Here is an 11,960-nt window from a genome sequence, read left to right as displayed (position 1 = left end):
AGGAATAAACCTACCTAGGGAGACAAAAGACCTGTATGCAGAAAACTATAAGACACTGATGAGAGAAATTAAAGATGATACCAACAGATGGAGAGATATACCATGTTCTTGGATTGGAAGAATCAATATTGTGAAAATGACTATACTACCCAAAGCAATCTACAGATTCAATGCAATCCCTATAAAATTACCAATGGCATTTTTTACGGAACTAGAACAAAAAATCTTAAAATTTTTGTGGAGACACAAAATCTTAAAATTTTTGTGGAGACACAAAAGACCCTGAATAGCCAAAGCAGTCTTTAGGGGAAAAAAATGGAGCTGGAGGAATCAGACTCCCTGATTTCAGACCGAAGTGAAAAATACCTTCCATCAGGCATTCTTGATGCCTGAAGATTTTTTTTTTTTTTTGCGGTACGTGGGCCTCTCACTGTTGTGGCCTCTCCCATTGTGGAGCACAGGCTCCGGACGCGCAGGCTCAGTGGCCATGGCTCACGGGCCCAGCCGCTCCACGGCATGTGGGATCTTCCCGGACTGGGGCACGAACCCGTGTCCCCTGCATCGGCAGGCGGACTCTCAACCACTGCACCACCAGGGAAGCCCCCTATAGGATTTTAAATCCAGGTGAAAATCAGACTGGTTCATTTGGATGCATTTTCTGTAATATAATAGGAAGAACTTTTCCCTTAGTTAATAAATCTACTCTCATGCAGAAACCAACCAAACAAGAAGGTTCATGGCTTCCAGAACACTCAGTACATACATTGCCTTTTCTTTGCTCAAGTTATTCCTGCTACGTGAAATGTTCCTCTTCACTCGTTTTGCCTTTGCCCATCCAGGAACCAGCAGAAGTTTCTCAACGAGTGAAGAATTACCTGCCAAGGAAGATATTGCTCTAAAATTCTGGTAGCTTTGGCTGTGATTCTCCCATGAGTGATTGCCACGGGCTTCATTCAGTACTCCATCCCATATGCCACAGACAATTCAAGTACTATTTGACTTATTGGTTGCTTGCTCTGCAACTTAATCAAGAGGCCCACTCAAAGTTGGAGTAGGGATCCTACCAGAGCTGGTGCTTTAAAATTTACTTGGCAAAAGGATCAATGTGATATATTTGCCTTCAAGGTCCACAGACCCCCAATGAAGTTTGTGCCTTCTTTCATGGTGATAAGTGTAACAAGGTATAGCAGTAGTGGTGATATACCAAAATGTTATAAATCACTAGTTTTCTCCATCTTCAAGAATACCATAGGCATGTCAGAATCCTGAATACTTTGAGAGTTTTTCTCCCACCTTCTGTCAAGCTTAGAGGTATCTGCTTCTTCCTTACCAGTGATGTCATCAATATAGTAGACCAGAGGGACTTCCCTCGTGGCGTAGTGGTTAAGAATCCGCCTGCCAATGCAGGAGACACGGGCTCGAGCCCTCATCCAGGAAGATCCCACATGCCGTGGACCAACTAAGCCCGTGAGCCACAACTACTGAGCCTGCGTGCCACAACTACTGAAGCCTGCGTGCCCAGAGCCTGTGCTCTGCAACAAGAGAAACCACCGCAATGAGAAGCCCGCACACTGCAAGGAAGAGTAGCCCCTGCTCACCGTAACTAGAGAAAGCCTACACGCAGCAATGAAGACACAACACAGCCAAAAATAAATAAATAAATAAATAAATAAATAAATAAATAAATAAATAATATATAGTAGACCCGAGAGATGTCCTGTGATATGGGAAGATAATCTAAATTCTTGGAGATTAAATCATGAAAGAGAGACAGGGGTTTGGCATAGTCTTGAGATAAGACAGCTCTCTGCTGAATGGAAACTTATCCTACTCTTCTCTGATAATTGCACAGATGCTGGGAGAAGTCAGCTTGATATCTGCATTCCAGAGGTAGACCATGTGTTGTTAACTCCAATAAAAAGATAACAAATGGAACAGCAATTGCAATTTGTTCACCACCTGATAAAATTTGTGAGATCCACTGTCATCTTTCATTTTACCAATCTATCTTACACATAACCCAAAAGGGAGAATTAAATGGAATTGTGATAAGAATCACTAACCCAAATCTTTCAATTATTGAATGATGGCCCTAATCTTTGTTATTTCATTAGAACATGGTATTGATTTTTGCGTGCTATTTTGGTGGGTAGCATGATTTCTAGGGGCTTCTACTCGCTCCTTGATACCATATTATCACTCATACCGCAGTTTAGGGGCCAGTGTGGGAAGTCTGCCAGTAGCTTATCTCAACTATGCATTCAGCAATCAAAGATGTAACAAGAGCTTAGTTTTGCAGACTCCTTGGACCCATAGTTGATTTGACTTGGCACAATAAATTATTTGTCACCTGAAACTCACAACCTTGACTCTGATAAGTGGACCAAAGTAATGTTCTTAATCCATCGAGATTAGCACTTGCTCAGAGCTGCAAAAGGTTGAAGATTTATTTTCAGTCTATACACAGATTCCCTGGTAAATATTTACAGGTCTCTTTGGAGATGGCTATGAGGACGATTTGTAGTCATATGTGCTATCAAAGGATAGCTGCTGAAAGCTTCACAGGCTCTCCTTCATACAAAAGGCTCTCAGTCTGTGAAATAAGTCAAATCTGGGGCCTAGGTAGCTCAAGTTAAGCCTATGTTTGTTTGAACTCTGGTGGTTAAGAAGTGCTGCCAGATAGCTTCTGGCACTTTCAGATCTGATCATCTCCACCAGAACAAGGAAATACCATTAAGTGGAGTATCTCCTAACTTTATCCTTTTTCTAGAAGACAGTCACTATAGTTTTATTTATTTATGTATTTGTTTGTTTTTTTATTTATTTAAAGAATGCTGGTTCTCTCTTCACTCATGTATTTCTTAAGCCTTAGTGAAGGAGTGTCATCTAGATCCTCCAAGGGTTGGTGTATATGTACTTAATGTGGAGGTTACACATAATAAGGGCGCCTTGCTTTCTCCTTATTTGTATTCCTTTCTTTATATTGTACCCAGAAGTTTCTGACGACTCAACTTCATTTAACATAGTCTGCCTCAGAGTTTAGATTTCAGTTCACCAGCTGAGCAGCAAGCATAACCACTCTCAGCTATGTAAATTAATCCTTTGAATACAGAATCTCTGATAAAGTTTTCCTAAACTTGGTTCAATATAAAATTGTTCCTTCCACCCTGCTATAAAGCCAAAAAGAAATCAATTTCCACACATATTCCCTAGGTTTCTGCTGATATAAATTATCAAAGTCTTGCAATTTTTTGATATATAACTTTTCTTGAAGGTCAAACTTTATTCTTGTTTTCCTGGGGGACACCAAGCTAGGGTCTGAGAGGTGGCAACATAGGTGAGAATAAATGGCTTCCTTTTCTATGATAAATCTTCAGATGACGTCATTTGAGGGTGCAAGCCTAAATAACTTGACCTGGTCTCACCAGAAGGGAAGAGGAGTTGTTTCGGTCAGCAGTGCCATATCAGCAGTATTTCAGGACCAGGGTACTCCAAACCATCTGAATCTATTTGAAAGCTCTTAGTTAAATTCTTGAAGTCTGTCTCTTTCTTAAATATTTCCAACTTTCACTTAGAAGAACTGGTCAGTCTATGAATTCAAATTTGTTGTCATTTACTAGCACTCAGAATCAGACTCAGGTTCTGATTCAAATATATGTCTGCCCTGAAGTGAGAAGAGATAAGAAATTATTTGGGGATAGTCATTGACACTTCCATGATCTCCTGTCCATGGCTTCAGATGAGAATTTAAAACCATGAGCTTATCATTTGCTTCCTTTGAACTCATCATGTTCACATTTCTTGTTTTCTCTATTTGTGCAATAATGATCCTCAGGGGCAGACATCCACATGTTCACTAAATTTTTGCCTTCAATCACCCTTCTGTATAATTAAATACAATGTCTGCCATTGGTCCCTGGGATTGCTATCCTAACAGGATCAACTTTGCATTCATAACTAACTGATTTGGACAACCAAAATCAAATTCCCATGCTCTTTAGTATTCTAGCTGCAACCCCTGCTGCCTCCAGTTATAGTGTCAGTGAGGATTTAGTTTTAGAAAATAGTCTGAGCAATGCATGTTTTCTTACATTTTAGGAAACGGCTTCTAGAATCATTGGTAGGGTTGAAGAAACAGATTCTAATTGAACATTCAGGACTGGCACCAAAAGACATACTGCAGAACCTGACCAACAATTCACACTACTATTGCCACTATCAGGAAGCTATTAAAGTCTAGAAAATGCTCTGATCAGGAAGTAACCACAACCACAAAACTTATGAGAAAACTCATGAAGCATGCTGCACTTTCTATGAGTCTTACTCGCAGAAATTACACTCCACCCTCCCTCTAGACGCCTAAGAATCTAGTGACTCTATGGATACCAATATCTCTGCTAACACTGATACAGGTAAACCTAATAGCCTCTTGACAGCCTACTGGCAGAAACTCAGAAGCAGTGAAAATGAAGCCTCTGCTTCCATCTTCCAAAAGTCATAAAGATCACCAAATTGGCCAAACATAAATCATATTTTGCTAACCAACTTCAGGGAAACTTGGGAAATGAAGTTTTTTGTTTTCTCTCTCTCAAAGTGAAGAAAAGCACGAGTTGTGTCCTAATTCACCATATTCACCACTTCAAGGGAAGAAGAGCTGACGTCATCATGGGGAACACTAAGAGCTCTTCCCAGCACCAAGGATCACAGTTGTAGGAAAGCTCTTAAGCTCTCTGTGCCTCACATTTCTTTTATATAAAATAAAATGAAATTATGTAGCTCATAAGGACTTTGTGCTAACTCAATGAGACTATGGTGGATGTCGTGCTTGAGGTATAATGGGTGAGTACAAATAAAACTGCCAAAGGAGAGCTGCAGTATTACTTTTCCCCATTCAGGTGCTGCTTGTGTTTTCCTTTCTTTCCACTCCTCAAACCCACCAAACAGGAAACTCAGTGTATAATCACTTCTAATTATCACATTAGCCAATATTCAAAACATTTTCCTTTATCGGGTATTAACTCAGACAATGAATGAATCAGAACTAAAATGGAATCACTTGCCTTCCTTCCACTCTCCACCTTCTGATGTAGCTGGCCTCATGTTCAACCCCTGCAGGCTAGTAACAAGAGATGTTTACAGCTATCAACCATTCCCATTGATCAGTACTTTTGCCCTGTGTATTGTTACATATGTTGAATACCCCTCAGGGGTAAATATTCGTAAAGAATATAAATAGTCATGTAGAAAAGAAACAAATCAGAGAACAAGGCCGAGTAGTCAGCTCCTGAATATTAAGAGGTGCCTTAGGAGAAACAGATATCATCCAGCTCCCGAATGAAATTTTTCCCCATTAAATAAAACTGTCTGCTTTCAAATTTAAACTGACTTCCTATGTTGCTCTATAGCTTATGAAGCATCTTCCTATATGCTATTTTATTCAACTTTCACAGCCACCCTGTGAACTGTGAACTGTGAAGTGGACGTTGTCCCTCGTTAAAATAGCAGTGAAATACCACCTCTTTGTATTTTCATGTTTTTTATGTATTGGACCTATACTGGGAAAAGACTGCAGTGTGTATACAAGTGGTAGGACCATATTGTGTGTATGTGTGTGTGTGTGTGTGTGTGTTTAAAGAAGTAGTCCGTCTCTCAGTTGTGATCCCAGAGCTCAGTAAAGTCCTAAGTAGGGGGAAGATTAAGACCTTATTTTTGTGGTTGAACAAGAGCCAGGATATCTAAGAAACAGGTTTTTTTTTTTTTTTTTTTTCCTTGCGTTATGCGGGCCTCTCACTGTTGTGGCCTCTCCCATTTGCGGAGCACAGGCTCCGGACGTGCAGGCTCAGTGGCCATGGCTCACGGGCCCAGCCGCTCCGCGGCATGTGGGATCTTCCCGAGACGGGGCACGAACCCGCGTCTCCTGCATCGGCAGGCGGACTCTCAAGCACTGCGCCACCAGGGAAGCCCAAGAAACAGTTTTTGTGTTGTGGACTCTATCATACCTCCTGAAATATATGGAAAGCCCAGGAGCAAACAAGTAAGAAAAACAAGAACTTGTATCTCTTCTTGAGATGTGTGTGTGTGTGTGTGTGTGTGCACGTGCATGTGTACCCCCTCCCCATCATCCACTTTAAGAATAGGTTCTTCCATCCCAGGGGATAATTCACCAAAGACAGTATCAGAAACAAATGTGTATATATATCATAAGTTTTTATATTGTTAATATTTTTGTTTTCATCATCATTTTTATTCTCCCTTGATACTTTGAAAAGTTCTTTGGAAAACTTCAGCCTTTCTTTGTTATGTAAGTAGAAATAGGGGAAGAGATTTATGTGTACAGAAATTGGATAATTAAGGAAAGAGGAGATGCCAAGGTGCATTTTCTCCCAAAAAATGTAACTCAGTCCAAAAAATGTAGTGTCACAGGATCAGCTCTTCCACATCACTTGAAGACCAAGCTTTTTACTTTTTGTGTAATAAGACTCATCAAAAAGTATATACCCATTGCACACCCTTAGTGTTTCCTGATGTTGGTTAGTACTTAACACATATTTCTTCTATATGCTAATTTCTCTATTTTATAAACAAATAGATCCAAACTCAGTGAGGAAAAGTTATTTTACCAAGATCCCACAGCTAGTAAATGTCAGAATCAGAACTGAAACCTTCTAGTTCTAATGTTCATACTCCTTCTTCTGCTGAAAATAAATTATCTTTCTTGACCTTAAGATTCCAGGGAAGAGAACTGTGCATTCTGGGTCTCTGAAGTAGCCATGACTATAACCAGAAATGAAGTGGCTCAGGGACTAAAGTGATCACAGGGACAGCAGCTGTGCAATGACAAAGCATCTCCTTAGGAAGACCATTTGATTCAGTAACCATGAAGCTGATAGATGTTCAAACATAAGAGTTGTTCATCTTTCTAGAGTTCTGTATTATAACACAGATGGACACAAATTGATATCTCAATTTTCACACTGCTCATCCACAGATTTGTGCTACAGTGGGTTCTGCTTATGAAAAGTTCTCAATATCAAAAGAAAACGGTCTTTTTGGGTTTTTTAAAATATACTTCACGGGACTTCCCTGGTGGCGTAGTGGTTAAGAATACGCCTGCCAATGCAGGGGACACGTGTTCGATCCCTGGTCCTGGAAGATCCCACGTGCCATGGAGCAACTAAGCCCGTGTGCCACAACTACTGAGCCTGTGCTCTAGAGCCCATGAGCCACAACTACTGAAGCCCACATGCCTAGAGCCCCTGCTCCGCAACAAGAAGAAGCCACCTCAATGAGAAGCCCACGCACCGCAACACAACCAAGAGTAGCCCCCACTCGCCACAACCTTAGAAAGCCCACACACAGCAATGAAGACCCAACGCAACCAAAAATAAATAAATAAATAAAAATATATTTAAGGAACACAGAATATATTTAAGGAACACAGAAAATACATAAAGCAATAGAAAGAGAAAACGAGAAGGAGAGGAGAAAGGAAGAAAGAAAAGAAAAAGAACAAAAGACAGAGAAAGAAACGCAATAAAAAGAAAGGTCCTCATAAATGTGATCACCCTGGGGCACAGAGACTTGGAATCCACCTCACTTCTTGATCCAAGTCCATTTTCTTCTTCCCATGCCGTGAATGGATGAAGACACAATATTTTTTCTAATAGAGATGATGACAGTGACCTTTACTCATATTGATTTAAAAATTAAGAAGAGTGTTTTGCACTGTTGAAAATTGTTATTCAAACATTTATTACAGATATGATAGGAGCTCATACTGTAATTGAGGTGAAGACAGTCAAATAAACACTCATGAGATAAAATAGTCAGTGTTTTGAGAAAATATTCACTTCACGTTCTTAACTTCTAGAACAATATCAAGGCTTTTTTTCTTTCTTCCACTCTCTCCTCTTGACCTCTGCATAATGGTCAAGGACACAGGGTTGGGCCAAAGGCATAGGGAACCAATAAAAAAAAGATAAAACATTCCTTGCCCTTCCTTTATCTTTTGGAGATTTCTTCCCCTTCTGAATTTCTGTCTGCCCTTCTCTTCCCCTTCTGCTTTGGTAATTCAAGCACACAGCTGTTTTTGCACTTGGGAAGAGGTGTCATTCCTGATATTTCTCCTAGTTTGAGGAAGAAAATTATGAGAAAATTGTATGCAGTGAAATCAAAGAATAATAGACTTTTAAGACTGAAGGCATGGCAAATGCTATAGAGAAGCTCAAAGGTCGAGGATAGAATAGGATCATAGGATTTCACTATAAGGATGTGAGTGACAATTAGGAGGTCACAAGTGACTTTCAGAAGATGAGCATTAGTGGTGAGATGTATCATAAGATTAATTGTAGTGGAGTGACTAAAATGAAAGAGAATGATAATAGATTTGCTCTTTATTTTTAGGAAGATTTAGATCAAATATAACTTTCTTTATAGAGATTTTTGTGTGATCAAACAAACTCCTATCAATTAAAATACCCATTTCAGTTATTCATTCTTACATACTACTTAGTGGTTTAAAAAGTTATTATCTCCTACAGTGGAGTTTGTTGACTGGGCTCAACAGTGCTCTCTGTTAAGAACCCTCAAGGCTTGCAGTCAGACGTCAGCTAGGGCTGCATTCATTTGAAGAGCTGACTTTGCTGGACATCCAAGATGGCTCACTCCCAATAATGCCAGTTGGTGTTGGCTGCTGGCCACAGAATTGACTGATACCATAGACTAGAACCTTATTCAGAGCATTGCTACATAGCTATCTAACAGCATAGTGGATTTCTACAGGATCATCCTAAGAGTGAGTGTTCCAAAATATCCAGATGGAGTTTCAACACTTTTTGTGGTATATTCTCAAAAGCCATGCGATATCACTTTTGTCACCTTCTCTTGATCAAAGTGAGACAGGATCGGCTGCATTTTTAGCACATAAAAACACTGGATAAACTTTGAATGTAAACTCTACCATTAGCAAATCCCTTCTGCCTCTAAGTTGGTTTTCAGATAATATTGTTTTGAAGGACACAGGGCATTAGGTTATAATCAAAATGTATGATTTAATAAGAATTCTTAAAAATTTTCCAATGTACATGGTCAAGATGTTATTTTAGAGCTCTACATTATATTCTGCAGAGTGGAAGGGGTAGGATACAGAAAACTAACACCCTTCTCCCATTTATCCACTTGGGTTCTATTCCCAAACCTGACTGACATCACTGATGATATGATCATGTCCAAGGAAGCTATCTAGAGCCATAAAATGAAAAAGAGTGTTGAATTCAATGCCTTTGGCCAGAGAACCAAAGTGATCACCAAAGTGATCAAAGGAACGAGATAGTCTTGTCGATTTCAAGAGGGTACAGACTAATATTAAAATAAACAAAATAACTAGTACATAATGTGAGGCTAAGTGTCTGTTGCAATGCAGTGTTAAAAGGAGTGCTTTAAAGCAAAGGACTTTTTAGCCATTTGGCCTATAGAACATTCTAGTGGTTTAAAACACTATATTGAGCTCCTGTTTTGAATACATAAATGGCTGAGAAAGAGCACGATGAATTTTTTTTACACATGCACTCCAGTGCTCAGATTTGCCGAAGCACTCTGCTCCCAGTCAATAGTACCCTTGTAGTTTGTTTGTTTAATTGATTGCAATGCTATGTCAACCTTCACAACCAAAGTGCCAAATATTTGCCGACTGAAAAACGTAGTGTTTGGCACTACTTGGTCCTCCCCTCAATGCCGCTGCAGATGCTGCTGTTTACATATTATATTCAGCCAAACAGAAGTCCAAATTTACTAAATTAAACAGAGTTATGTCCATAGACGGCATCTAGTCCATCAACGTTACTGACAATTGTGATTTCAAAGAAGACAAACAAAAACACTAGAGTTTCCAACTCAGTTATATTACTGAGTAGTTGTTTTAGATTAATTATTCTCTGTATTAAAAGATTCAATGAAAGGAGGATATTTAGAAGAGACAAATATTTGTTCTCTGGGTTTGACAATCTCTTCTTACTACCTCGTTGCACCTCTAAATATTCATCTGCAATGGATTTTGCTCCATTTGAACAAAAAATATGCAATGAAAAAATGCTGTAAATATGCCACTGATTTTGCAGCTTTTGTCTGAGAATACCACATGGGTCCACAGGCTTAACAGTTTTCATGTTGACTTGAACAATGACATCTCAGTGTTTCCGTTAAATGTCTTGGCATGTGGGATTAGTCAGAGGGCCACCTGATAAAGCCAACCTAGCCAGACAAGGGAGCCAGCAGGCAGTCCACAGTACAGCCAGCCAGCAGGGCATACAGATACTACATATGGTTGTGTTCTCCTTATTTCCCCTGTTCCCCACATTGTTAACACAGAGCCGCAAATATGAAATGGGCCTTGAGGAGCAGGAAGGAAAATGGCTGATAAAACTTTCATAGTGAATATTCAGGACTTGTGGAGTAGAAGAACAAAATTTTGCTGAGGCTGCAGCAATCCCATCCTAGTTGAAGAAATATGTTCAAGTGTGAATTAATTTTCCCAAGACCCCTGAGAGTTGTGAAACCCAGCTGTGTCAGACTTCGAAGTTCATAACTTTTCCATGCCAAAAATTCCACCTTCATAGAACTAATAATGATATTTTAATAAGAAATACCTACTAAAAATGACAATTGGGGATTTCATATGGTTGATAAAGAACCTTTTTTTCCGTTGGCATAATTTCATCTGCTTTGTGAAACTGACCAATACCCCGGAATATGTTATAAGCTTGGAGGGGAGGAAGACTTTGTCTTGATTTACTATATCTAGGAGTCATGAACCCAGTCCAACATGGGTGGTGCTATATAAATACCTGTTTCTTGATTGATTTAAGAACTGTGTAAAGTGAAAAATGTGATGATAATATCAAATGCCATTTTCAACTGCATTATGTGTGCTAGATTCTGTGTCAAGAGTTTAACTAAACCATCTCTTTTACTCTTGATAATGCAGTAGTGTTATTTTTTGTTGTTGTTATACAGATATGGAAATAAGTTCAGAGTTTCATTAAAAGTAGTGGAGACTGGATTCAAAGCTGTGTCTAACTTACTCCCAAACCTGTATGTGTACTCTCTACCACTATTCTATACAGCCTTCCCCATTTTTACTCTGTGGAAGTTAGAGAGGAGTACTCTGCTGTCATCAATGTTATGATGGAATTTCATCTTTGAAGATCACAGTCCTGCCAACTCTGATTCTCATGATGATATGAGCGAGCCCTAATAAGTTGGGCAATGCTTCACTCTGATATAACAAGACTTCCAGGGGTGAGGGAAGAGACTATGGTGTTGCTGGGTTTACCTAAGAGCCACAATTCCACAAGATTTCTTGATAGTGTAGATCATTAACCTCAGTGCTCTGAGTACTAAGCAACTCAAATTTGGTAAGTATCTACTAAAATTGTCAAGTTGAGACATGCTCATATTACAGGTAGGGAATTGATTGATTGTACGGAAACTGGTGGTACTGGGGAGAATGCATAGGATCCCTTGGCAGCATACAGGATACTCTGTCATATTGAAGCTATTTTCTTGTCTTTTAAAAACTAAAACTCCCTAACTAACTAGGATGTGCACTATGGCAGAGCAAGAAAAGCATCAAGTGGTTCAAGGAAACAAAAGTCTAATCCTGGGTCTTAAGTCAATTTCTTCCCATCTTTGCAATTTTAACTTTCTGAACTTTAGATCTCTGTCTGTAACTAGATAAACCAGATCTTTTTAAAGTCTTTTCAGTTCCAAAATCTTCAATTAAAAAATATAATTATGATACTTGGAAAAAATCTGCAATCTGTAATGATGACACGAGTTGGAATTGAGTACATCATTTTAGGGAAGAAAAGAACCAGCACACCTTTCCCCTAGTCCTCTGATTAGGTAGTATGGTCTGACAGACTCTGCCCAGGAACTTGAGCCTCTGGAAGGACATGGCTTCC

Source organism: Lipotes vexillifer, unplaced genomic scaffold, assembly GCF_000442215.2.
Source record: "Lipotes vexillifer unplaced genomic scaffold, Lipotes_vexillifer_v1.1 scaffold74, whole genome shotgun sequence".
Classification (NCBI taxonomy): domain Eukaryota; kingdom Metazoa; phylum Chordata; class Mammalia; order Artiodactyla; family Lipotidae; genus Lipotes; species Lipotes vexillifer.
Note: the sequence above shows the minus strand (reverse complement) of the source record.